At 42.3% G+C, this 27,150-nt stretch overlaps 3 non-coding genes across 3 annotated transcripts; 2 read left to right on the top strand and 1 right to left on the bottom strand.

Annotated features, from left to right (window-relative positions):
* The first annotated feature begins 4,652 nt into the window (after nt 1-4,652).
* LOC140276372 (U5 spliceosomal RNA) lies at nt 4,653-4,766 on the top strand. Its single transcript, XR_011908972.1, has one exon. It is a non-coding gene; the product is annotated as a U5 spliceosomal RNA (small nuclear RNA).
* Nucleotides 4,767-21,138: 16,372 nt separating this feature from the next.
* On the top strand, nt 21,139-21,325 carry LOC140276151 (U2 spliceosomal RNA). Its single transcript, XR_011908833.1, has one exon. It is a non-coding gene; the product is annotated as a U2 spliceosomal RNA (small nuclear RNA).
* A 4,881-nt stretch (nt 21,326-26,206) lies between these two features.
* On the bottom strand, nt 26,207-26,396 carry LOC140275949 (U2 spliceosomal RNA). The gene has a single exon (XR_011908648.1). It is a non-coding gene; the product is annotated as a U2 spliceosomal RNA (small nuclear RNA).
* Nucleotides 26,397-27,150: the final 754 nt, after the last annotated feature.

The following is a 27,150-nucleotide window of genomic DNA, read 5'->3' as shown; positions in this document are numbered from 1 at the left end:
TAAATACCAGCCGAAACTCTGCTGCCGCTTTTGATAATTTATGGTTGGGCATTCTTACCTTTTCTTACCCGCTTTTTACAAATTATGATCTTACATTCACACCTACTTGCAGTCGAACACCTTCTCATCCACTTATGATCATGTGCGGTTGGGCTTTCGCACCTTTTCTTACCCATTTTTCAGTAATTATGGGTGGACATTCAGACCTTCTTGCAGCCGAAAACCTCCGCTCCTCTTTTGATCATACATTGTCGGGCATTCACACCTTGTCTTACCCGCTTTTTACAAACTTTAGTCGGACATTCAAACCTTCTTGCAGCTGAACCACCTCCGCTCCCTGTTTTGATCATATATGGTCTGGCAATAGTACCTTTTCTTACCCGTTTGTGAGTAATTATGGCTGGACATTCACACCTACTTGCAGCCGAACACAACCTCTCCCGCTTTTGATGATATATGGTCCGGCATTCTTACCTTTTCTAACACATTTTTCAGCAATTATGGTCGGACATTCACACCTACTCACAGACGAACACCTCCGCTCCCACATTTGATAGTGTATAGTCGGGCATTCTCACCCTTTCTCATCAGCTTTTTGCAAATTATGATCTGATATTCACACCTACTTGAAGTCGAGCAGCTCTGCTCCCGCTTTTGATTATGTTCGGTTGGATATTCAAACCTTTTCTTAACTGCTTTTTACAAACTTTGGTCGGACGTTCACACCTTCTTGCAGCCGAACACCTCCGCTTCCGCTTTTGATGGTATATATTCGGGTATTCGAACCTTCTCTTACCCGCTTTTTACAAACCATGGTTGGACTTTCATACCTTCTTGTAGCTGAACAACTCCACTCCTGCTTTTGATGATTTATGGTTGGACAATCGCATCTTTTCCTACCCATTTTTCAGTAATTATGGGTGGATATTCACACCTTCTTGCAGCTGAACACCTCCTCTCCCGCTAATGATCATGTAAGGTTTGATATTCGAAAATTTTCTTTCATGTTTTAAAGCAATTATTAATGGACATTCACACCTACTTGCAGCCGAACACCACCTCTCCCGCTTTTGATGATGTATGGACCGGCATTCTTACCTTTTCTAACACATTTTTCAGCAATTATGGTTGGAGAATCACACCTACTCACAGCCGAACAACTCCGCTACCGCATTTGATGGTGTATATTCGGGATTTCTCACCCTTTCTCATCAGCTTTTTGCAAATTATTCTCTGACATTCACACCTACTTGCAGTCGAACAGCTCTGCTCCCGCTTTTGATTATGTTTGGTTAGATATTCGAACCTTTTCTTAACTGCTTTTTCACAAACTTTGGTCGGACGTTCACACCTTCTTGCAGCCGAACACCTACGCTTCCGGTTTTGATAGTGTATATTCGGGCATACGAACCTTTTCTTACCCGCTTTTTACAAACCATGGTTGGACTTTCACACCTTCTCTTAGCTGAACAACTCCGCTCCCTCTTTTGATTGTGTACAGTCGGGTATTTTAACCTTTTCTTACCCGCTTTTTACCAACTATGATCGGACATTCACACCGTCTTACAGCGGAACACCTCCGCTACCTCTTTTGATGATGTATGTTCGGGCATTCGAACCTTTTCTTACCCGCTTTTTAAAACCAGGGTCGGACTTTCACACCTTTTAGTAGCCGAACAACTCCGCTCCCGCTATTGATTGTGTACAGTCGGGTATTTTAACCTTTTCTTACCCGCTTTTTACCAACTATGGTCGGACATTCACACCTTCTTACAGCGGAACACCTCCGCTCCCTCTTTTGATGGTGTATGTTTGGGCATTCAAACCTTTTCTTACCCGCTTTTTACAAACTATGGTCGGACATTCAAACCATCTTGTAGCCGAACACATCCACTCGTGCATTTGATGATGTATGGTTGGGAATTCGCACCTTTTCTTACCCATTTTTCAGTAATTATGGGTGGACATTCACACCTTCTTGCATATGAACACCTCCTCTCCCGCTTATTATCATGTGCGGTTTGATATTCGAAAATTCTCTTTCATGTTTTCTAGCAATTATTGATGGACATTCAGACCTTCTTGCAGCTGAACACCTCCGCTCCAGCTTTTGATGGTGTATAGTCGGGCTTTCGAGCCTTTTCTTCCCCGGTTTTTACAAATTATGGTTGGACATTCAGACCTTCTTTCAGCCGAAAACCTCCGCTCCCTCTTTTGATCATACATTGTCGGGCATTCGCACCTTTTCTTACCCGCTTTTTACAAACTTTAGTCGGACATTAACACCTCCTTGCAGCTTAACCACCTCCGCTCCCTGTTTTGATCATATATGGTCTGGCAATAGTACCTTTTCTTACCCGTTTGTGAGTAATTATGGCTGGACATTCACACCTACTTGCGGCCGAACACCACCTCTCCCGCTTTTGATGATGTATGGACCGGCATTTTTACCTTTTCTAACACATTTTTCAGCAATTATGGTTGGAGATTCACACCTACTCACAGCCGAACACCTCCGCTCCCGCATTTGATGGTGTATATTCGGGCATACGAACCTTTTCTTACCCGCTTTTTACAAACCATGGTCGGACTTTCACACCTTCTTGTAGCTGAACAACTCCGCTCCCTCTTTTGATTGTGTACAGTCGGTTATACAAACCTGTTCTTACCCGCTTTTTACAAACTATGGTCGGACAGTCAAACCTTCTTGTAGCCGAACACATCCACTCCTGCTTTTGATGATGTATGGTTGGGCATTCGCACCTTTTCTTACCCATTTTTCAGTAATTATGGGTGGATATTCACACCTTCTTGCAGCGGATTCGAAAATTTTCTTTCATGTTTTATAGCAATTATTGATGGACATTCATACCTTCTTGAAGCCGAACACTTCCACTCCTGCTTTTGATGATGTATGGTTGGGCATTCGAACCTACTTGTTGCCCGTTTTTCATTAATTATGGGTGGACATTCACACCTTGTCGCAGCCAAACACCTCCGCTCCCTGTTTTGATCATGTATGTTTTGACATTCGCACCTTTTCTCACCTGCTTTTTACTATTGTCGGCCAATCACAGCTTCCTCTCCACCATACTTGTATGGTAGGAAATTCTCACCCACTCTCATCCGAAGACCTCTCCTCCCGCTTTTGTTAATATTTAGTCGGGCATTCGAACCTTTTCTTACCCACTTTTTACAAATTATGGTCGAACATTCACACCTACTTGCAGCTGAATACTTCCGCTCCACCTTTTAGTGATGTATGGTTGGCATTTGCACCTTTTGTTACCCTCTTTTTATACTGATTGCTGAAGATTAAGTTGTTCTTTCTCAAACTACAATTTTTTTTTAATTGTTGAAACTTGATTTGAAGTGGATAAATAAGGAGGACAAACAGTTTTAAGTCACGCTGATAGAAGAAATTAATTTTATAGCAAAATCTGTATTTCGTCATATGTCGAGAGATGCTTATTGCTGAAGAAGTTCTTTCTCATTCTACAAAGTACAACGTTGTTTATCATTGAAACTTGATTAGACATGAATAAATATGAAGGACAAAGCAGTCTTAACTTGGTTTGAGTTAATTAATTCGTTTTATAGGAGAATCCGAATTCGTGCTTATTTTCGGATTCCTGAAGAATGAGTCTGGTTCTTTCTCATAATACAAAGTTTGTTGTTTATTGTTGAAACTTCATCAGAAGTGAAGAAATAAATGAATGCCTATCAACAAATGTGGGATCTAAACTCTACTGCTTCCTCTAAAATAATTTCTTTTCTCAATTCAGAAATGTGTGTGTGTAAGTCACAACACCCGTGACACCAAAACGGCTTTCTTTTCTCTCTTTTCTCTACACTCTGCACTATGAGCACACACACCAAATCAGAAAGGCTTTTTTCTCTCTTTTCTACATTATGGACTGTGGGGACACAAAACCGCTCTCTCTTTTTTTTTTTGATTGTGTGCCAGGGCGTTGTCTCACGTATTAGATTATGCTTAAGATACGAATGGGTTTATCAGTCACATCAGAATCCATACATACTGATCCTCCCGTAATAAAATGGTCGGATCTTATCAAACACACTTTGTTTCTTGTGACAATCAAGTCAGCGAACACCTCCTCTCCCGCTTATGATTATGTGCGGTTTGACATTCGAAAATTTTCTTTCATGTTCTATAGCAATTATTGATGGACATTCATACCTTCTTGAAGCCGAACACATCCACTCCTGCTTTTGATGATGTATGGTTGGGCATTTGAACCTACTTGTTGCCCGTTTTTCATTAATTATGGGTGGACATTCACACCTTGTCGCAGCCAAACACCTCCGCTCCCTGTTTTGATCATGTATGTTTTGACATTCGCACCTTTTCTCACCTGCTTTTTACTATTGTCGGCCAATCACAGCTTCCTCTCCACCATACTTGTATGGTAGGAAATTCCACTCTCATCCGAAGACCTCTCCTCCCGCTTTTGTTAATATTTAGTCGGGCATTCGAACCTTTTCTTACCCACTTTTTACAAATTATGTTCCTACTTGGTCAGCCGAGGAGCAAGGGGGGGGAGCAAGCGTCTCAACCAAGCAAAGCTCACCATGGGTAAGGTGGCTATGCCAACTAGCCTGATGCCCTGCTCCCGCAGTGATGGATAATCGTACTCTGGTTTCTCTTCATAACGTACAAGTCTTTCGCCTTTTACTAAAGATTTCTGTGGAGAGCAGCACTAATGAGTTGTTTCTATTTTTGGCAGGCTTTACCTTTGCGGGTGAAGCCCTTTCTGTCTGTGCAAAAGAAATCTTCTTACTGTGCAGAGTGACTTCTCTGAGTAGAGTCGCCTTACTTGTTGCGACTGTGCCGATGTTCGAAGCTGGAGTGCAAAGTTGTTGCTTGAATGGTGCTTGCTGGAGCGTGCGGGAGTGCAAAGTTATACCATTTAAAAGGGCTGAAGAGTGCTCAGTGCAGCGGGTGGGCGACACTCTGGCCACCTTGAAAACCGAGGTTACATCCACTACCAGGGGCAGCCCAAGTTCTGCCGCAAGTGTGGTGAGCATGGGCACCTGGTTGAGGCTTGTACCAAGGTGTTATGTGGGAAGAGCAGAGAAATTGGGCAAACTTTTGGAGAGTGTCCAAATGGCAGGAAATGTAATCTCTGTGGAGAATTAAATCACCTCTTCAGAGATTGCCCTAAATCTTTTGCAAACAAATTAAAGACGGTAAAGCCACAGTCAAGCCAACAAAGAGAAGGACCAAAGGTGGCAGTTGGTGAACAAAGTGAAGAGGTTGACCCAATAAATTCAAACTTCCCGCCAAAAGCTTGGATTGGAAGTGAGGAGCAAAAAGGGGAGGGGCCTGTAGAGGCCTCACCACTCAGTGTTGAAGTCTGTGAGAATTCACAGGCAGAGGGTGGAGCTACGCTAAATGAGGAGGAAGAGCAGACAGGTGAGTCTAGTGAAGATACTCACCTCCCCGAAGGTCAACAGAAGGTCAATTTGTTGATAGGCATTCATTTATTTCTTCACTTCTGATGAAGTTTCAACAATAAACAACAAACTTTGTATTATGAGAAAGAACCAGAATCATTCTTCAGGAATCCGAAAATAAGCTCTATTTTATGAGTTATGCACGAATTCGGATTCTCCTATAAAACGAATTCCTTAACTCAAACCAAGTTAAGACTGCTTTGTCCTTCATATTTATTCATGTCTAATCAAGTTTCAACGATAAACAACGTTGTACTTTGTAGAATGAGAAAGAACTTCTTCAGCAATAAGCATCTCTCGACATATGACGAAGTACAGATTTTGCTATAAAATGAATTCCTTCTATCAGCCTGACTTAAAACTGTTTGTCCTCCTTATTTATCCACTTCAAATCAAGTTTCAACAAATAAAAAAATGTTGTAGTTTGAGAAAGTACAACTTAATCTTCAGCAATCAGTATAAAAAGAGGTGCAAATGCCAACCATACATACCTAAAAGGTGGTAATCGAGCTGTAGCAGCTTCGGTAAAAGAGTATAAGTTGAAGAGTTTGTGAATAAAGGTGTGCGCACACATAGTGTGCTGTACGAAAATAGGCAGGGAGCAATGCCGGCTGGGGTATATGTTCTTGTATGTTGTCTGACTGTTTGATTTGAATGTGTTGTGTAAGTGTCCTGTTGAATGTTACATGTTTGGGCTTTGACACGCTTCACTGTGGTTGTTAACTGTGTGGTGTGTCCTGAAATGTTATATGTTTGGGCTGTGTGACATGCTTAATGCTTGTCAGTAGCTACCCACTTATTCATATATAGCAACTGACAACATAAGAAGTCCGGACATACTTTGATAGTAGTTGTAGAAGTATCCTTATTGATAATAGATCACTAATTCATAGTGATAGAACAGTAGATGAACAGGTGCTTGCACATGTCTCACGAAAATAAAATGGGTGTATCATTGCTGATGGCAGAGCAATACTGCCAAACTTATGAGTTCTTGTGGCAAACTTGATTCAGTGTCTTGACGTGTATACGCTGTTTCGCTGACTTGATTGTCATAAGAAACAAAGTGTGTTTGATAAGATCCGACCATTTTATTACGGGAGGATCAGTATGTATGGATTCTGATGTGACTGATAAACCCATTCGTATCTTAAGCATAATCTAATACATGAGACAACGCCCTGGCACACGATAAAAAAAAAAAGAGAGAGAGAGCGGTTTTGTGTCCCCACAGTCCATAATGTAGAAAAGAGAGAAAAAAGCCTTTCTGATTTGGTGTGTGTGCTCATAGTGCAGAGTGTAGAGAAAAGAAAGCCGTTTTGGTGTCACGGGTGTTGTGACTTACACACACACATTTCTAAATTGAGAAAGGAAATTATTTTAGAGGAAGCACTAGAGTTTAGATCCCACATTTGTTGATAGGCATTCATTTATTTCTTCACTTCTGATGAAGTTTCAACAATAAACAACAAACTTTGTATTATGAGAAAGAACCAGAATCATTCTTCAGGAATCCGAAAATAAGCTCTATTTTATGAGTTATGCACGAATTCGGATTCTCCTATAAAACGAATTCCTTAACTCAAACCAAGTTAAGACTGCTTTGTCCTTCATATTTATTCATGTCTAATCAAGTTTCAACGATAAACAACGTTGTACTTTGTAGAATGAGAAAGAACTTCTTCAGCAATAAGCATCTCTCGACATATGACGAAGTACAGATTTTGCTATAAAATGAATTCCTTCTATCAGCCTGACTTAAAACTGTTTGTCCTCCTTATTTATCCACTTCAAATCAAGTTTCAACAAATAAAAAAATGTTGTAGTTTGAGAAAGTACAACTTAATCTTCAGCAATCAGTATAAAAAGAGGTGCAAATGCCAACCATACATACCTAAAAGGTGGAGCGGAAGTATTCAGCTGCAAGTAGGTGTGAATGTTCGACTATAATTTGTAAAAAGCGGGTAAGAAAAGGTTCGAATGCCCGACTATATATTAACAAAAGCGGGAGGAGAGGTCTTCGGATGAGAGTGGGTGAGAATTTCCAACCATAATCTATAAAATACGGTGAAAAAAAATATGTGAATGCCTCTTAGAACACTAAAAGCGGAAGTGTTCGGCTGCAAGAAGGTGTGAATGTCCGACTATATTTGGTGAAAAGCAGGTGAAGCAAGGTCTGAATGCCCAACCTTACATCATCAAAAGCGAGATCAGAGGTGTTTGGCTGCAAGAAGGCCATAGTTTTCCAAAAGCGGGTAAGGTGCGAATGTCCGACTAAATATCAACAAAATTTGGGGCGGAGGTCTTCGGATGCAAGTGGGTGTGAATATTCCACCATACAAGTATGGTGGAGAGGAAGCTGTGAATAGCCGACCATAGTTTGGAAAAAGCGGGTAAGAAAAGGTTTGAATGCCCGAACATACACCATCAAAAGAGGGAGCGGAGGTGTTCCGCTGTACGAAGGTGTGAATGTCCGACCATAGTTGGTAAAAAGCGGGTAAGAAAAGGTTAAAATACCCGACTGTACACAATCAATAGCGGGAGCGGAGTTGTTCGGCTACAAGAAGGTGTGAAAGTCCGACCATGGTTTGTAAAAAGCGGGTAAGAAAAGGTGCGAATGTCCGACAATGTATGATCAAAAGAGAGAGCGGAGGTTTTCGGATACAAGAAGGTTTGAATGTCCCACCATAGTTTGTAAAAAGCGGGTAAGAAAAGGTTCGAATGCCCGACTATACACCATCAAAAGCGGGAGCAGAGGTGTTCCGCTGTAAGACGGTGTGAATGTCCAACCATAGTTGGTAAAAAGCGGGTAAGAAAAGGTTAAAATACCCGACTGTACACAATCAATAGCGGGAGCGGAGTTGTTCGGCTACAAGAAGGTGTGAAAGTCCGACCATGGTTTGTAAAAACCGGGAAGAAAAGGCTCGAAAGCCCGACTATACACCATCAAAAAGAAGGTTTGAATGTCCATCAATAATTGCTTTAAAACAAGAAAGTAAATTTTCGAATATCAAACCGCACATGATCATAAGCGGGAGAGGAGGTGTTCTACCCATAATTCATGAAAAATGGGTAAAAAAAAGGTGCGAATGCCTAACAATACATTATCAAAAGCAGGTGTGAATGTCAGATCATAATTTGTAAAAAGCTGATGAGATAGTGTGAGAATGCCCGACTATACACCATCAAATGCGGGAGCGGAGGTGTTCGGCTCTGAGTAGGTGTGAATGTCCGACCATAATTGCTGAAGAATGTGTTAGAAAAGGTAAGAATGCTGGACCATACATCATCAAAAGCGGGAGAGGTGGTGTTCGGCTGCAAAAAGGTGTGACTGTTCGACTAAAGTTTGTAAAAAGTGGGTAAGACAAGGTGCGAATGCCTGACAATGTATGATCAAAAGCGGGAGCGGAGGTGTTCAGCTGCAAGAAGGTCTACATGTCCATCAATAATTGCTAGAAAACATGAAAGAAACTTTTCGAAAATCAAACCGCACATGATCATAAGTGGGATAGGAGGTGTTCAGCTGCAAGGTGTGAATGTCCACCCATAATTCCTGAAAAATGGGCAAAAAAAAGGTGTGAATGCCCAACCATACATCATCAAAAGCAGGAGTGGAAGTGTTCGGCTACAAGAAGGTGTGAACGTCCAACCAAAATATGTAAAAAGAAGTTAAGAAAAGGTTCGAATATCCAACCAAACATAATCAAAAGCGGGAGCAGAGCTGTTCGACTGCAAGTAGGTGTGAATGTCAGATCATAATTTGCAAAAAGCTGATGAGAAAGGGTGAGAATGCCCGACTATACACCATCAAATGCGGGAGCGGAGTTGTTCGGCTGTGAGTAGGTGTGAATCTCCGACCATAATTGCTGAAAAATGTGTTAGAAAAGGTAAGAATGCCGGTCCATACATCATCAAAAGCGAGAGAGGTTGTGTTCGGCAACGTGGATTCATGCCAGTCACTGTAAGAAGGTACCAGAACCAGTAGATGACTTCCACCCTGACATACATCAGCCTAACCAACACGCCCGGAAGGACAAAGATAAGAGTCAGCAGTAAAAGCTGTACTCCACCGGTGTGTTAAGTGCTAGTAACCTCTGACACCGAAGATTGAAACATCCTTACTGAGACCTGCGATGAAGATGATCATACACATGCTGTGAACCATGGAAGAAACTGTTTGTTGTTTGTATTTTCTTATTTGTAACCAGCATGTGCACATTGTATCTTGATTTCACAGGAAGCAATAATACAGGGCTGCTGTATTTTTCCCTGTGTGAAAGGCCTCATTGTATGTATCTCACCAAATGATTCAAATGACTCAAAGAACTTTTTTGCTTTCAAAATTTTTCCTCTAGTGACGCTGACTTAGAGAGGCATGAAGATAATCATATTTAATTGTTCATGTTTTGATTGTTTATCATTGGACCCTTTATCACTATGATGCCTGCATTTTAAACTCACGTTGTGTGCAAATGCAGGCTGATGTTTTACAGATAAAGTTATTATTTTCCTTGTTTCTTTTGGGTTGATTAATATAATGGTATTATTATAATCAAAAGGGAGGAATGTAATGGAAAATAATTCTTATATGCATTGTATTGAGTGTTACTGTGTATAACCTGCAAATGACTGAGCTGCAAGGTACCACCCTGCCCTGTTTTCTTAAATTCCTCTTTACAATGGTGGGCTTGTTATTATGAGATAGCTGCACTTTAGGGGGGACAGGGTTAGGCTGGTATTTACGAGTGTGTCTGGGTAACCTCAACTAATGGTTGGGGAGGAAAGTTAGAAGAACAATCAACTATACCCAAAAACAGATGACGTGATGAGTGGGCAATATAACTGTGTGTTTTTGCTTCAGTGGTCAGAGCAACTCTGTATTCTGTACTGTGTTGTTCTCTCTTGCAAGATATTATTATTAAAGCCTCTTATCTCCTCAAAAGAAAATAACTGACTCCCCAAGTGCAAGTGTCAGGACAAATGATCAAACTTCTCCAAGCTTCAGTCTGCAGAGAGGTACAAGACAGGGTTGCCCACTTTCGCCCTCACTTTTTGCTATTTTCATCGAACCTTTAGCAGCTGCTATCAGACAAGATAGAAATATTAAAGGCATCCAACCCCAAAATATTGAGCATAAAATAAGTCTTTATGCTGATGATGTATTACTTTTCCTTCAGAACTCACAGACGTCTCTCACTCACACGATCACACTCATAAATAAATTCTCAGCACTTTCTGACTACTCTATCAATTGGTCTAAGACCACAGTTCTGCCCATTAACTATAGGGACCAGAATATACCTGCGATCACTTTACAGTCAGGAAATATTAGATATTTAGGCATAAACATTTCCTCCAGGCTCTCAGAGCTAACAAAGCTAAATTATGTGCAATTATTAAAGACAGTAGAGGACGATCTCTCTCGTTTGAAGTCCTTACCTATATCACTTATGGGGAGAGTTACAACCATTAAAATGATGATACTACCAAAAGGTAACTATTTGTTCTCAATGATCCCCATAAAACCATCTGCTACTTGGTTTAAGTCACTAGGTTCATGCATCTCCAAATTTCTGTGGAAAAACAAACCACCACGTATTAGTTTAAAAACCTTACAGAAGACCAAGGACAGTGGTGGATTAGATTTACCTAATTTTCAGCACTATTCATAAAGTTAGTGTTAGTGTATCTGATCTCCCTCTCGGATAGTTTCTGGCTGATGTAAAGCACTGGGCGGTCAACGCCCCGCACCTGCTGGGAAAGAACAGCCCCCGACCCCCTTCCCGATGCATCAGTCTGCAGGACAAATGGGAGAGAGGAGTTAGGTGTGTGGAGAAGAGGCTCCCCACAGAGGGTCTGCTTTACCCTCTCAAGTGACACCTGGCACTGCTTCGTCCACCGGACCGGATCAGAGGCACCTTTTCGCGAAGTTGGGAATAAATCGCCGGTAATATCCGGCCAGCCCCAAAAACCGCCTCACCTCTTTCTTGATCTTAGGTTTTGGGCAGGCTGCAATCGCTGCTGTCTTGTCTACCTGTGGACGCACCTGTCCGCCGCCCAAGTGGTACCCCAGATACCGTACCTCCCTCCATCCAACTGCACACTTCTTTGGGTTGGCCGTGAGCCCCGCCTGCCGCAGTGACTCCAGCACTGCCGCCATCTGCTGAACATGCTCCGCCCAGCTGTTGCTATGGATGATGACGTCATCCAGGTAAGCGGCAGCATACGCAGGAACTTACATCATGAAAAGCGAGATCAGAGGTGTTTGGCTGAGAGAAGGCCACAGTTTGCGATGCAATAATTAAAGGCCTCATGCCAGATGTCGCCACTGAAGTAAAGAACATTTACGTGGGATGGTGTGAGGGTCCTCGTTTGGCTGACGTTCGCCGATATGCTCGCCATGCTCATAACCAAGTTGAGACGCGTAAGACAACCAAAAGGGACAAGTGTGAAAAGGAGCTGCATTTGGCAGCCATGACCATGTATTCCGCAGTGTGTGTAAACAGAGGACGAGGCCGAAGTCGAAGACGTGGACGTGTGGGAGTGGAGGTCGAAATGGGCCACGCCAGAGCTATGATCCGAATATTTGTTTTTACTGTGGCCAGACTGGACAGCTGAAAAGTGATGAAATTGGGCAAAAGGCTGACTGAGGGTGGGAGGCAGGTTCTGGACGTCACGCGGCAGCGGAGCCTCCACTAATGGGTGATAGCACAAACACACTCACACATTTTTCCTGCTCTGTGTAGTGAAGAAACGCTTGCTGACTGTGATTCACGTAGTAAAGTTTTGCATGCTATTTCCGTCCTAGAGCAAAGATATTTCTCTCAGAATATAGGAAATTATGTTCATCAGTAGTGACGTCAGGGGAGTTTGATTGTCCTCCAAAGTTAAGTGGAAACCACGTTTACTGTATGTCTGCATGAGGCCAGGTTGTGAAGGAGAAAATGACAATGCCCATTGCGTGTTGTCACTCCTGATGAGCTCTCCTTCAAACACTCATTTTTGTTATCAGAGTTGTGTCCCATTAACCTGATGGGCTGTGATCTCATGTGTAAATTAGGCATTATTTTAACTTCTACACCAGAGGGTGTTAAGGTTATGTTACAGCCTGACAAAGTTTTCACAGCAGTGCAGTTTGATTCATCGGCACTTACATATGCTTATGAGTGGAAACTTCCCAGCTCTCCTTTTTCACAACAACTAGTGGAAGAAGCAAAAGCGTTAGTTTCACCCCTTTCTGATTTCATGCAACCTACTGATTTGCACTGCACATCACACATTTCTTTGGGGCTATGAGAAGAAGTGAAAAAATATGTGCGCCTACTTTATTGGCTGTGTCGCTCACTCCAGAGCACTTCGATTTTTTAATGTTTGTGGTACTCGCCCTCACATTTCCTTGGCCAAACGTACACACTGGCAGTGACAAGGTGTGGGAGAGTTTGTTGCTACATGTCAGAAAGAAATGGAGTGGACCGTTTCACCTGCTGATCCAAATTTTATGTTTTCTGAACGATTGTCAGCATACAAATAAACATTTTTGAGTACAATGCATTGTCAAAGAACTGTGGACTTAATTCCTACCACAGAATCACATTTTGAAGCATGTTTTTTATCTGAAACAGATTTGTCTTCGATACCCATGTTGGCTGAAGTGCCCAATGATCTTTGGGCTAAGAGCAAATATGATGTGGGGTTGATAAAAGGCTGTGAACCAGTAATTGTCACCCCTAAATCAGACTTTTGTCCATGTAAAAAACAATACCCTTTTAAGCCTGAAGCAATTAAAGGGATTAAACCTGTTTTTCAATCTTTTCAGAAAACAGGCGTTATTGTTCCTTTTGAAAATTCACCTGTGCTTACTCCATTGTTTCCTGTTAAAAAGATTAAAGATGCTGGCCAGCCAGATGAATGGCGTTTTGTACAGGACCTCCAAGCGGTGAATGCTGCAGTTCAGCCACATGCTCCTACTGTGCCCAACCCACACACTATTTTGTCTCAAATTACATCAGATGCACAGTTTTTCTCAGTGGTTGACTTGTCGCCAGTGCACCCTGATAGCCCATTTTGGTTTGCTTTTTAGTTTGAAGGGAGATCTTGGACTTTTACCCGGTTATGCCAGGGGTACTGTGAAAGTCCCACTATTTACAATGCTGCCCTCAAAGCTAGTCTGGATTAACTTCAATCAACCACAGGCTCTGCTCTTTTGCAGTATGTGGATGACATCCTTTTATGTAGTCCATCTAAACAACAGTGTGAAAAAGACCAAATGACTCAAATAACTTTCTTGCTTTCAAAATCTTTCCTCTGTGAATCAGTGAATCTGTTGAAACATCTTCATTCTTATGGCCATAAAGCCAGCCTTTCTAAGTTACAGTTTGTACAGGACGAATGTGTACAATGTGCACATGCTGGTTACAAATAAGAAAGTACAAACAACAAACAGTTTCTGCCATGGTTCACAGCATGTGTATGATCACCTTCATCGCAGGTCTCAGTAAGGATGTTTCAATCTTCGGTGTCAGAGGTTACTAGCACTTAACACACCGGTGGAGTACAGCTTTTACTGCTGACTCTTATCTTTGTCCTTCCGGGCGTGTTGGTTAGGCTGATGTATGTCAGGGTGGAAGTCATCTACTGGTTCTGGTACCTTCTTACAGTGACTGGCATGAATCCAGGTTGCTCTCTCTGCAACTTTAACAGCTGTATGAGTGACCAGTAGTACCTGGAACGGGCCTTGCCAACGTTTGGACTTCCAATGTTTCCTGCGAAGTTCCTTCACCACCTGTCATCTGGTTGGAGTGGTGTGTTTTCTGTGGCTGGAAGGGCTGCTTTTACTGTCTGTGAAACTTGAGATAGAACAGTGGAAAGGTTTCGACAGTAAGACAACATAGCATCATCACAAACAGTTGTGGAAGGGAGGGGTCTGGTTACAGGTCCCAATCCCAGGTTAGGAGGTCTGCCAAATAAAATTTCAAATGGGCTGAGATTCACTTGAGCTCTGATTCTCATTCTCATGTAGGTAAGCACAATAGGTAATACTTTTGTCCATGGCAGACCTGTTTCTTCACAACATTTGGCTAACTTGGACTTTAATGTACCATTTTCTCTTTCCACAGCACCTCCACTCTGTGGATGATAAGCACAGTGTGTGCGCAAGGTTATTCCCAGGAATTTACCAACCTCAGTCAATGCAGTGTTTACAAAATGTGTGCCATTATCACTGCTGATCTTCTCTGGAATGCCCCATCTAGGAATGATTTCTGTTTAGCAGTGCTTTAGTCACTGCATTACTGTTTGCATGTTTTGCAGGGAAAACTTCAACCCATTTACTAAACACGTCCACTATTACTAGTGCATATTTCTTTCCTTCAGCTGGTGTGAGTTCAACAAAATCCATCATCAAATGTTCAAAAGGTTTCTCTGGTGGAGGGTGTGCAACTTGCGATGTGTGTAATGCCTTTCCTACATTATGTGTGGCACAAACCATACATGACTGACAGTATTTTTGCGCATATGAACTGAACCCTTTTGTGAACCACTGAGCAGTGAGTGCATTCAGCATCCCCCCTTTTGACACATGGTCCAACCCATGTGTCAATTTTGAAAAATGAGGAAAAAAATGTTTAGGTAGACAGGGTTTACCATCAGGTCCCATCCAAACACCATCCATATGAGTTGCACCCACAGAGGACCAAATGCGTCCAGAGGACCAAATTTCATCTGCAGAGGCAAAAGTTTGCAAAGCATGGAGATCTGTGAGGGAGTCTTCTGCCTGCAAAGAGAGGGAAGCGAAAACAGGAAAAAAATTAGCTGCTTGCTTAGCTGCAGCATCAGCTCTGGCATTGCCACAAGCAACAGGATCGTCTGAGTTAGTGTGAGCCGCACACTTACAGACCGAGATTGCTGTAGGCAAAAGGATCACATCAAGAAGATCAGAAACCTGCTTGGAGTTCAGAATAGTTTTACCATCTGATTTAAGGAAATGCCTGTGTTTCCACAGCGCACCAAAGTCATGAACAACACCAAAAGCATATCTGGAATCTGTGTAAATAGTGACAGACTTACCAGCTGCCAACTTACAAGCTTCAGTAAGTGCAATAAGCTCAGTAGTTTGAGCAGAGAAATGTTTAGGAAGAGAACCAGACAACAAAGTGTCATGTGAAGAACATACTGCAAACCAAACACAGTTAGTACCTGTGGCTGGATCACGCAAAGCTGATCCATCTACAAAAAGAATCATGTCAGAGTTTGGAAGAGGAGTCTCTAAAAGACAGGTCGGGGTGTACAAACTTGTTCCAAAACAGCTTCACAGTCATGAGGCTCCCCATCCTCAGGAGTCGGAAGCAAAGTAGCAGGATTCAGAACAGTACAACGTTTAACAGTGACATTTGGCATATCACAGAGGTGTATCTGAGCCAACAAGCAGTTGAAAGATGTGAAGTTTTCTGCTCGAGAAGAATAATGGCAACAGCATGAGGAACCAAAACAGTCAAATTAGCGTAGCCCACAATATCTTGGGAGGCCAGGACAGCTTTCTCTGCAGCTGCAACAACACGAAGACAACCAGGCAGGCCTGCAGCCACAGAGTCCAGTTTTGCTGAGAAATGAGCCACTGGCCTTTGCCTGCCCCATGTTCCTGCATAAGAACAGATGTCATGCTTCTCATCAACTGCCTGTATGAAAGGTTTATGAGGATCTGGAATGCCAAGTGTTGGTGCTGTTTGAAGAGCCAGCTTAAGCTGACTAAAGGCTGATTCAGCCTCAGGAGTCCATGGAACACGATCAGCTGACTGGAGGCCTTTACCATGGATAAGAGCACCTAAGAGAGCTTCGAGAAAAGAGTAGTTAGGAATAAAGTTCCTGCAGTAAGATGTTATACCTAAGAATGACATAAGCTGTTTTTTAGTAACCGGTTTAGGAATGATCTGAACTGCAGCAACATGTTTAGGAGAAAGTGAGCGCCCATCCTTAGAAATCACATGACCCAAAAAGGTGACTTCGTCCTGTACAAACTGTAAATTAGAAAGGCTGGCTTTATGGCCATAAGAATGAAGATGTTTCAACAGATTCACTGTCTTTTTCACACTGTTGTTTAGATGGACTACATAAAAGGATGTCATCCACATACTGCAAAAGAGCAGAGCCTGTGGTTGATTGAAGTTAATCCAGACTAGCTTTGAGGGCAGCATTGTAAATAGTGGGACTTTCACAGTACCCCTGGCATAACCGGGTAAAAGTCCAAGATCTCCCTTCAAACTAAAAAGCAAACCAAAATGGGCTATCAGGGTGCACTGGCGACAAGTCAACCACTGAGAAAAACTGTGCATCTGATGTAATTTGAGACAAAATAGTGTGTGGGTTGGGCACAGTAGGAGCATGTGGCTGAACTGCAGCATTCACCGCTTGGAGGTCCTGTACAAAACGCCATTCATCTGGCTGGCCAGCATCTTTAATCTTTTTAACAGGAATCAATGGAGTAAGCACAGGTGAATTTTCAAAAGGAACAATAACGCCTGTTTTCTGAAAAGATTGAAAAACAGGTTTAATCCCTTTAATTGCTTCAGGCTTAAAAGGGTATTGTTTTTTACATGGACAAAAGTCTGATTTAGGGGTGACAATTACTGGTTCACAGCCTTTTATCAACCCCACATCATATTTGCTCTTAGCCCAAAGATCATTGGGCACTTCAGCCAACATGGGTATCGAAGACAAATCTGTTTCAGATAAAAAACATGCTTCAAAATGTGATTCTGTGGTAGGAATTAAGTCCACAGTTCTTTGACAATGCATTGTACTCAAAAATGTTTTTTTGTATGCTGACAATCGTTCAGAAAACATAAAATTTGGATCAGCAGGTGAAACGGTCCACTCCATTTCTTTCTGACATGTAGCAACAAACTCTCCCACACCTTGTCACTGCCTGTGTGTACGTTTGGCCAAGGAAATGTGAGGGCGAGTACCACAAACATTAAAAAAATCGAAGTGCTCTGGAGTGAGCGACACAGCCAATAAAGTAGGCGCACATATTTTTTCACTTCTTCTCATAGTCATTGTCAGGCCCCAAAGAAATGTGTGATGTGCAGTGCAAATCAGTAGGTTGCATGAAATCAGAAAGGGGTGAAACTAACGCTTTTGCTTCTTCCACTAGTTGTTGTGAAAAAGGAGAGCTGGGAAGTTTCCACTCATAAGCATATGTAAGTGCCGATGAATCAAACTGCACTGCTGTGAAAACTTTGTCAGGCTGTAACATAACCTTAACACCCTCTGGTGTAGAAGTTAAAATAATGCCTAATTTACACATGAGATCACAGCCCATCAGGTTAATGGGACACAACTCTGATAACAAAAATGAGTGTTTGAAGGAGAGCTCATCAGGAGTGACAACACGCAATGGGCATTGTCATTTTCTCCTTCACAACCTGGCCTGATGCAGACATACAGTAAACGTGGTTTCCACTTAACTTTGGAGGACAATCAAACTCCCCTGACGTCACTACTGATGAACATAAGTTCCTATATTCTGAGAGAAATATCTTTGCTCTAGGACGGAAATAGCATGCAAAACTTTACTACGTGATATGATGTATTTTAAATTATGATCTGACATTCACACCTGCTTTTGATAATGTATTGTTAGGCATTCGCACCTTTGTTTTACCCATTTTTCATGAATTATGGGTAGACATTCACACCTTCTTGCAGCCGAACACCTCCTCTCCCGCTTATGATCATGTGCGGTTTGATATTCGAAAATTGACTTTCTTGTTTTAAAGCAATTATATATGGACATTCAAACCTTCTTTTTGATGGTGTATAGTCGGGCTTTCGAGCCTTTTCTTCCCGGTTTTTACAAACCATGGTTGGACTTTCACACCGTCTTGTAGCCGAACAACTCCGCTCCCGCTATTGATTGTGTACAGTCGGGTATTTTAACCTTTTCTTACCCGCTTTTTACCAACTATGGTCGGACATTCACACCGTCTTACAGCGGAACACCTCTGCTCCCGCTTTTGATGGTGTATAGTCGGGCATTCGAACCTTTTCTTACCCGCTTTTTACAAACTATGGTGGGACATTCAAACCTTCTTGTATCCGAAAACCTCCGCTCTCTCTTTTGATCATACATTGTCGGACATTCGCACCTTTTCTTACCCGCTTTTTACAAACCATGGTCGGACTTTCACACCTTCTTGTAGCCGAACAACTCCGCTCCCGCTATTGATTGTGTACAGTCGGGTATTTTAACCTTTTCTTACCCGCTTTTTACCAACTATGGTCGGACATTCACACCTTCGTACAGCGGAACACCTCCGCTCCCTCTTTTGATGGTGTATGTTCGGGCATTCAAACCTTTTCTTACCCGCTTTTTCCAAACTATGGTCGGCTATTCACAGCTTCCTCTCCACCATACTTGTATGGTGGAATATTCACACCCACTTGCATCCGAAGACCTCCGCCCCAAATTTTATTGATATTTAGTCGGACATTCGCACCTTACCCGCTTTTGGAAAACTATGGCCTTCTTGCAGCCAAACACCTCTGATCTCGCTTTTGATGATGTAAGGTTGGGCATTCAGACCTTGCTTCACCTGCTTTTCACCAAATATAGTCGGACATTCACACCTTCTTGCAGCCGAACACTTCCGCTTTTAGTGTTCTATGAGGCATTCACATATTTTTTTTCACCGTATTTTATAGATTATGGTTGGAAATTCTCACCCACTCTCATCCGAAGACCTCTCCTCCCGCTTTTGTTAATATATAGTCGGGCATTCGAACCTTTTCTTACCCGCTTTTTACAAATTATAGTCGAACATTCACACCTACTTGCAGCTGAATACTTCCGCTCCACCTTTTAGGTATGTATGGTTGGCATTTGCACCTCTTTTTATACTGATTGCTGAAGATTAAGTTGTACTTTCTCAAACTACAACATTTTTTTATTTGTTGAAACTTGATTTGAAGTGGATAAATAAGGAGGACAAACAGTTTTAAGTCAGGCTGATAGAAGGAATTCATTTTATAGCAAAATCTGTACTTCGTCATATGTCGAGAGATGCTTATTGCTGAAGAAGTTCTTTCTCATTCTACAAAGTACAACGTTGTTTATCGTTGAAACTTGATTAGACATGAATAAATATGAAGGACAAAGCAGTCTTAACTTGGTTTGAGTTAAGGAATTCGTTTTATAGGAGAATCCGAATTCGTGCATAACTCATAAAATAGAGCTTATTTTCGGATTCCTGAAGAATGATTCTGGTTCTTTCTCATAATACAAAGTTTGTTGTTTATTGTTGAAACTTCATCAGAAGTGAAGAAATAAATGAATGCCTATCAACAAATGTGGGATCTAAACTCTAGTGCTTCCTCTAAAATAATTTCCTTTCTCAATTTAGAAATGTGTGTGTGTAAGTCACAACACCCGTGACACCAAAACGGCTTTCTTTTCTCTACACTCTGCACTATGAGCACACACAACAAATCAGAAAGGCTTTTTTCTCTCTTTTCTACATTATGGACTGTGGGGACACAAAACCGCTCTCTCTCTCTCTTTTTTTTTTTATCGTGTGCCAGGGCGTTGTCTCATGTATTAGATTATGCTTAAGATACGAATGGGTTTATCAGTCACATCAGAATCCATACATACTGATCCTCCCGTAATAAAATGGTCGGATCTTATCAAACACACTTTGTTTCTTGTGACAATCAAGTCAGCGAAACAGCGTATACACGTCAAGACACTGAATCAAGTTTGCCACAAGAACTCATAAGTTTGGCAGTATTGCTCTGCCATCAGCAATGATACACCCATTTTATTTTCGTGAGACATGTGCAAGCACCTGTTCATCTATTGTTCTATCACTATGAATTAGTGATCTATTATCAATAAGGATACTTCTACAACTACTATCAAAGTATGTCCGGACTTCTTATGTTGTCAGTTGCTATATATGAATAAGTGGGTAGCTACTGACAAGCATTAAGCATGTCACACAGCCCAAACATATAACATTTCAGGACACACCACACAGTTAACAACCACAGTGAAGCGTGTCAAAGCCCAAACATGTAACATTCAACAGGACACTTACACAACACATTCAAATCAAACAGTCAGACAACATACAAGAACATATACCCCAGCCGGCATTGCTCCCTGCCTATTTTCGTACAGCACACTATGTGTGCGCACACCTTTATTCACAAACTCTTCAACTTATACTCTTTTACCGAAGCTGCTACAGCTCGATTACCACCTTTTAGGTATGTATGGTTGGCATTTGCACCTCTTTTTATACTGATTGCTGAAGATTAAGTTGTACTTTCTCAAACTACAACATTTTTTTATTTGTTGAAACTTGATTTGAAGTGGATAAATAAGGAGGACAAACAGTTTTAAGTCAGGCTGATAGAAGGAATTCATTTTATAGCAAAATCTGTACTTCGTCATATGTCGAGAGATGCTTATTGCTGAAGAAGTTCTTTCTCATTCTACAAAGTACAACGTTGTTTATCGTTGAAACTTGATTAGACATGAATAAATATGAAGGACAAAGCAGTCTTAACTTGGTTTGAGTTAAGGAATTCGTTTTATAGGAGAATCCGAATTCGTGCATAACTCATAAAATAGAGCTTATTTTCGGATTCCTGAAGAATGATTCTGGTTCTAGCCTTTTGGCTAAGATCAAGTGTAGTATCTGTACTTATCAGTTTAATATGTGATATGTCTATGCAAGGACTACATATTAAATGGATTTTTATCAATAGGAGTTGAAAAAGGAGCTTGCTCCGTTCACTCCAAGCATCGACCCGGTACTGCAGTGCCGCTGGGAACGGTGCGCTCTCCTCTGCTCTTGTGAAAAAGCAAACAGCGGTGCAGGATGGAAGTTTCTTTTAATCTGCTGAGAAAAGAGAGTGAATGCGAAGCAGACTTTAACACGGCTCTGGGAGCGAGCCGAGTGCGGGCTAACCAGGAGAATTGCTTGAAAGAAACGCGACACCGAATGAGCGGTCAGAACAAAGCCTAAATACGGTGTTCCTGTGGTGTTTTTATAAAATGCGGTGTAAAAAAAGGTGTGAATGCCCCATAGAAAACTAAAAGGTGGAGCGGAAGTGTTCGGCTGCAAGAAGGTGTGAATGTCCGACTATATTTGGTGAAAAGCAGGTGAAGCAAGGTCTGAATGCCCAACCTTACATCATCAAAAGCGAGATCAGAGGTTTTTGGCTGCAAGAAGGCCATAGTTTGCCAAAAGCGGGTAAGGTGCGAATGATCGGCTAAATATCAACAAAAGTGGGGGCGGAGGTCTTCGGATGCAAGTGGGTGTGAATATCCCACCATACAAGTATGGTGGAGAGGAAGCTGTGAATGGCCGACCATAGTTTGCAAAAAGCGGGTGAGAAAAGGTGCGAATGTCCAACCATACATGATCAAAACAGGGAGCGGAGGTGTTTGGCTGCGACAAGGTGTGAATGTCCACCCATAATTAATGAAAAGCGGGCAACAAGTAGGTTCGAATGCCCAACCATACATCATCAAAAGCAGGAGTGGATGTGTTCGGCTACAAGAAGGTTTGAATGTCCGAGCATAGTTTGTAAAAAGCGGGTAAGAAAAGGTTCGAATGCCCGAACATACACCATCAAAAGAGGGAGCGGAGGTGTTCCGCTGTAAGACGGTGTGAATGTCCGACCATAGTTGGTAAAAAGTGGGTATGAAAAGGTTCGAATGCCCAAATTCGGCTGCAAAAAACTGTGTTCGGCTGCAAAAAGGTGTGAATGTTCGACTAAATTTTGTAAAAAGCGGGTAAGACAAGGTGCGAATGCCTGACAATGTATGATCAAAATCGGGAGCGGAGGTGTTCAGCTGCAAGAAGGTCTAAATGTCCATTTTTAATTGCTAGAAAACATGAAAGAAAATTTTCGAAAATCAATCCACACATGATCATAAGTGGGAGAGGAGGTGTTCAGCTGCAAGAAGGTGTGAATGTCCTACCATAATTGCTGAAAAATGTGTTAGAAACGGTAAGAATGCTGGACCATACATCATCAAAAGCTAGAGAGGTGGTGTTCGGCTGCAAGTAGGTGTGAATGTCTGACTAAAGTTCAAATATATTAACAAAAGCGGGAGGAGAGGTCTTCGGATGAGTGGTCGAGAATTTCCAACCATAATCTATAAAATGCGGTGAAAAAAAAAGGTGTGATAGATACCTAAAAGGTGGAGCGGAAGTGTTCGGCTGCAAGAAGGTGTGAATGTTATATATATAGTTGGTGAAAAGCAGGAAAAGCAAGGTCTGAATGCCCAATCTTACATAATCAAAAGCGAGATCAGAGGTGTTTGGCGGCAAGAAAACGGGTAAGGGGTGAATGACCGACTAAATATCAACAAAAGTGGGGGCGGAGGTCTTCGGATGCAAGTGGGTGTGAATATCCCACCATACAAGTATGGTGGAGAGGAAGCTGTGAATGGCCGACCATAGTTTGCAAAAAGCGGGTGAGAAAAGGTGCGAATGTCCAACCATACATGATCAAAACAGGGAGCGGAGGTGTTTGGCTGCGACAAGGTGTGAATGTCCACCCATAATTAATGAAAAGCGGGCAACAAGTAGGTTCGAATGCCCAACCATACATCAACAAAAGCAAGAGTGGATGTGTTTGGCTACAAGAAGGTTTGAATGTCCGAGCATAGTTTGTAAAAAGCGGGTAAGAAAAGGTGCGAATGCCTGAACATACACCATCAAAAGAGGGAGCGGAGGTGTTCCGCTGAAAGACGGTGTGAATGTCCTAACATAGTTGGTAAAAAGCGGGTAAGAAAAGGTTCGAATGCCCGAATATATACCATCAAAAGGGGAAGCGGAGGTGTTCGGCTGTAAGAAGTTGTGAACGTCCGACCAAAGTTTGTAAAAAGCAGTTAAGAAAAGGTTCGAATATCCAACCAAACATAATCAAAAGTGGGAGCAGAGCTGTTCGACTGCAAGTAGGTGTGAATGTCCACCCATAATTCCTGAAAAATGGGTAAGAAAAGGTGCGAATGCCCAACCATACATCATCAAAAGAAGAAGTGGATGTGTTCTGCTACAAGAAGGTTTGAATGTCCGACCATAGTTTGTAAAAAGTGGGTAAGAAAAAGTTCGAATGCCCGAACATACACCATCAAAAGTGGGAGCGGAGGTGTTCCGCTGTAAGATGCTGCGAATGTCCGACCATAGTTGGTAAAAAGCGGGTAAGAAAAGGTTAAAAAACCCGACTGTACACAATCAATAGCGGAAGCGGAGTTGTTCGGCTACAAGAAGGTGTGAAAGTCCACCAATAATTACTGAAAAATGGGTAAGAAAAGGTGTGAATGCCCAACTATACATCATCAAAAGCAGAAGTGGATGTGTTCGGCCACAAGAACGTTTGAATGTCCGACCATAGTTTGTAAAAGGCGGGTAAGAAAAGGTTCGAATGCCCGTACATACACAATCAAAAGAGGGAGCGGAGGTGTTTCGCTGTAAGAAGGTGTGAATGTCCGAGCATAGTTTGTAAAAAGTGGGTAAGAAAAGGTTCGAATGCCAGAACATACACCATCAAAAGAGGGAGCGGAGGTGTTCCGCTGTAAGAAGGTGTGAATGTCCGACCATAGTTGGTAAAAAGCGGGTAAGAAAAGGTTCGAATGCCAAAATATACACCATCAAAAGCGGAAGCCGAGTTGTTCGGCTGCAAGTAGGTGTGAATGTCAGATCATAATTTGCAAAAAGCTGATGAGAAAGGTGTGAATGACCGACAATAATTGCTGAAAAATGTGTTAGAAAAGGTAAGAATGCCGGACCATTCATCATCAAAAGCGGGAGAAGAGGTGTTCGGCTGCAAGAAGCTGTGAATGTCCAGCCATAATTAGTCAAAAACGGGTACGAAAAGGTAGTATTGCCAGACCATAAATGATCAAAAAAGGGAGCGGAGGTTTTCCGCTGTAAGAAGGTGTGAATATCCGACCATAATTGGTAAAAAGCGGGTAAGAAAAGGTGCGAATGCCCAACCATACATCATCAAAAGCATGTGTGAATGTCAGATCATAATTTGCAAAAACCTGATTTTGTGCAGCTGAACACCTCTGTTCCCGCTTTTGATGGTGTATAGTCGGGCTTTCGAGGCTTTTCTTCAACGGTGTTTACAAATTACGGTTGGAAATTCAGACCTTGCAGCCGAACACCTCCGCTCCCTCTTTTGATCATACATTGTCGGGCATTCGCACCTTGTCTTACCCGCGTTTTACAAACCATGGTCGGACTTTCACACCTTCTTGTAGCTGAACAACTCCGCTCCCGCTATTGATTGTGTACAGTCGGGTATTTTAACCTTTTCTTACCCGCTTTTTACCAATTATGGTCGGACATTCACACCGTCTTACAGCGGAACACCTCCGCTCCCTCTTTTGATGGTGTATGTTCGGGCATTCGAAATTTTTCTTACCCACTTTTTACAAACTATGGTCGGACATTCAAACCTTCTTGTAGCAGAACACATCCACTTCTTCTTTTGATGATGTATGGTTGGGCATTCGCACCTTTTCTTACCCATTTTTCAGGAATTATGGCTGGACATTCACACCTACTTGCAGTCGAACAGCTCTGCTCCCACTTTTTATTATGTTTGGTTGGATATTCGAACCTTTTCTTAACTGCTTTTTACAAACTTTGGTCGGACGTTCACAACTTCTTACAGCCGAACACCTCCGCTTCCGCTTTTGATGGTATATATTCGGGCATTCGAACCTTTTCTTACCCGCTTTTTACCAACTATGGTCGGACATTCACACCGTCTTTCAGCGGAACACCTCCGCTCCCTCTTTTGATGGTGTATGTTCGGGCATTCGCACCTTTTCTTACCCGCTTTTTACAAACTATGGTCGTACATTCAAACCTTCTTGTAGCCGAAAACCTCCACTCCCTCTTTTGATCATACTTTGTCGGGCATTCGCACCTTTTCTTACCCGCTTTTTACAAACTATGCTCGGACATTCAAACCTTCTTCTAGCCAAACACATCCACTCCTGCTTTTGTTGATGTATGGTTGGGCATTCAAACCTACTTGTTGCCCGCTTTTCATTAATTATGGGTGGACATTCACACCTTGTCGCAGCCAAACACCTCCGCTCCCTGTTTTGATCATGTATGGTTGGACATTCGCACCTTTTCTCACCCGCTTTTTGCAAACTATGGTCGGCCATTCACAGCTTCCTCTCCACCATACTTGTATGGTGGGATATTCACACCTACTTGCATCCGAAGACCTCCGCCCCCACTTTAGTTGATATTTAGTCGGTCATTCACACCTTACCCGTTTTCTTGCCGCCAAACACCTCTGATCTCGCTTTTGATGATGTAAGATTGGGCATTCAGACCTTGCTTCACCTGCTTTTCACTAAATATAGTCGGACATTCACACCTTCTTGCAGCCGAACACTTCCGCTCCACCTTTTAGTTTTCTATGGGGCATTCACACCTTTTTTTACACCGCATTTTATAAAAACACCACAGGAACACCGTATTGAGGCTTTGTTCTGACCGCTCATTCGGTGTCGCGTTTCTTTCAAGCAATTCTCCTGGTTAGCCCGCACTCGGCTCGCTCCCAGAGCCGTGTTAAAGTCTTCTTCGCATTCACTCTCTTTTATCAGCAGATTAAAAGAAAGTTTCATCTTAGGCTCCCTGAAACTTCCATCCTGCACCGCTGTTTGCTTTTTCACAAGAGCAGAGGAGAGCGCACCGTTCCCAGCGGCACTGCAGTACCGGGTCGATGCTTGGAGTGAACGGAGCAAGCTCCTTTTTCAACTCCTATTGATAAAAATCCATTTAATATGTAGTCTCGCATAGAGGACATATCAGACATTAAACTGATAAGAACAGATACTACACTTGATCTTAGCCAAAAGGCAGAGAAGCGATAACTGTCCACTGGTTCACGTCCGAGGGCCCTTCCTGGCACAATGCGCACTTGTAGCGGGGTTCTTTTTATGGCCATAGTGTCACTTTGCACCTCCGCCCACCCGCTGCACTGAGCACTCTTCAGCCCTTTTAAATGGTATAACTTTACACTACCACACGCTCCAGCGAGCACCATTCAAGCAACAACTTTGCACTCCAGCTTCGAACATCGGCACAGTCGCAACAAGTAAGGCGACTCTACTCAGAGAAGTCACTCTGCACAGTAACAAGATTTCTTTTGCACAGACAGAAAGGGCTTCATCCGCAAAGGTAAAGCCTGCCAAAAATAGAAACAACTCATTAGTGCTGCTCAACGTTGTACTTTGCAGTAAAAGAAAGAGCAAATCTAAAGTTTCAGGAATCCGAGAATAAGCTTACTTTCATGAGTTCTTCACGATTTCGGATTTTGCTATAAAATGAATTCCTTCACTCAAACTAAATTAAAACTGCTAAACCGCTAATCTGTTACATACAAGGCAGATGTCAAATTCACCGAAATAGGATCTAAGGGTATTTGGCCAATCGAGCTGTAGCAGCTTCGGTAAAAGAGTATAAGTTGAAGAGTTTGTGAATAAAGGTGTGCGCACACATAGTGAGTTGTAGGAAAATAGGCAGGGAGCAATGCCGGCTGGGGTATATGTTCTTGTATGTTGTCTGACTGTTTGATTTGAATGTGTTGTGTAAGTGTCCTGTTGAATGTTACATGTTTGGGCTT

This window comes from Leuresthes tenuis, unplaced genomic scaffold (assembly GCF_036924035.1).
Source record: "Leuresthes tenuis unplaced genomic scaffold, fLeuTen1.0.hap1 SCAF_18, whole genome shotgun sequence".
NCBI classification, from domain to species: domain Eukaryota; kingdom Metazoa; phylum Chordata; class Actinopteri; order Atheriniformes; family Atherinopsidae; genus Leuresthes; species Leuresthes tenuis.
Note: the sequence above shows the minus strand (reverse complement) of the source record. Positions and strands in the feature narration are given on the sequence as shown.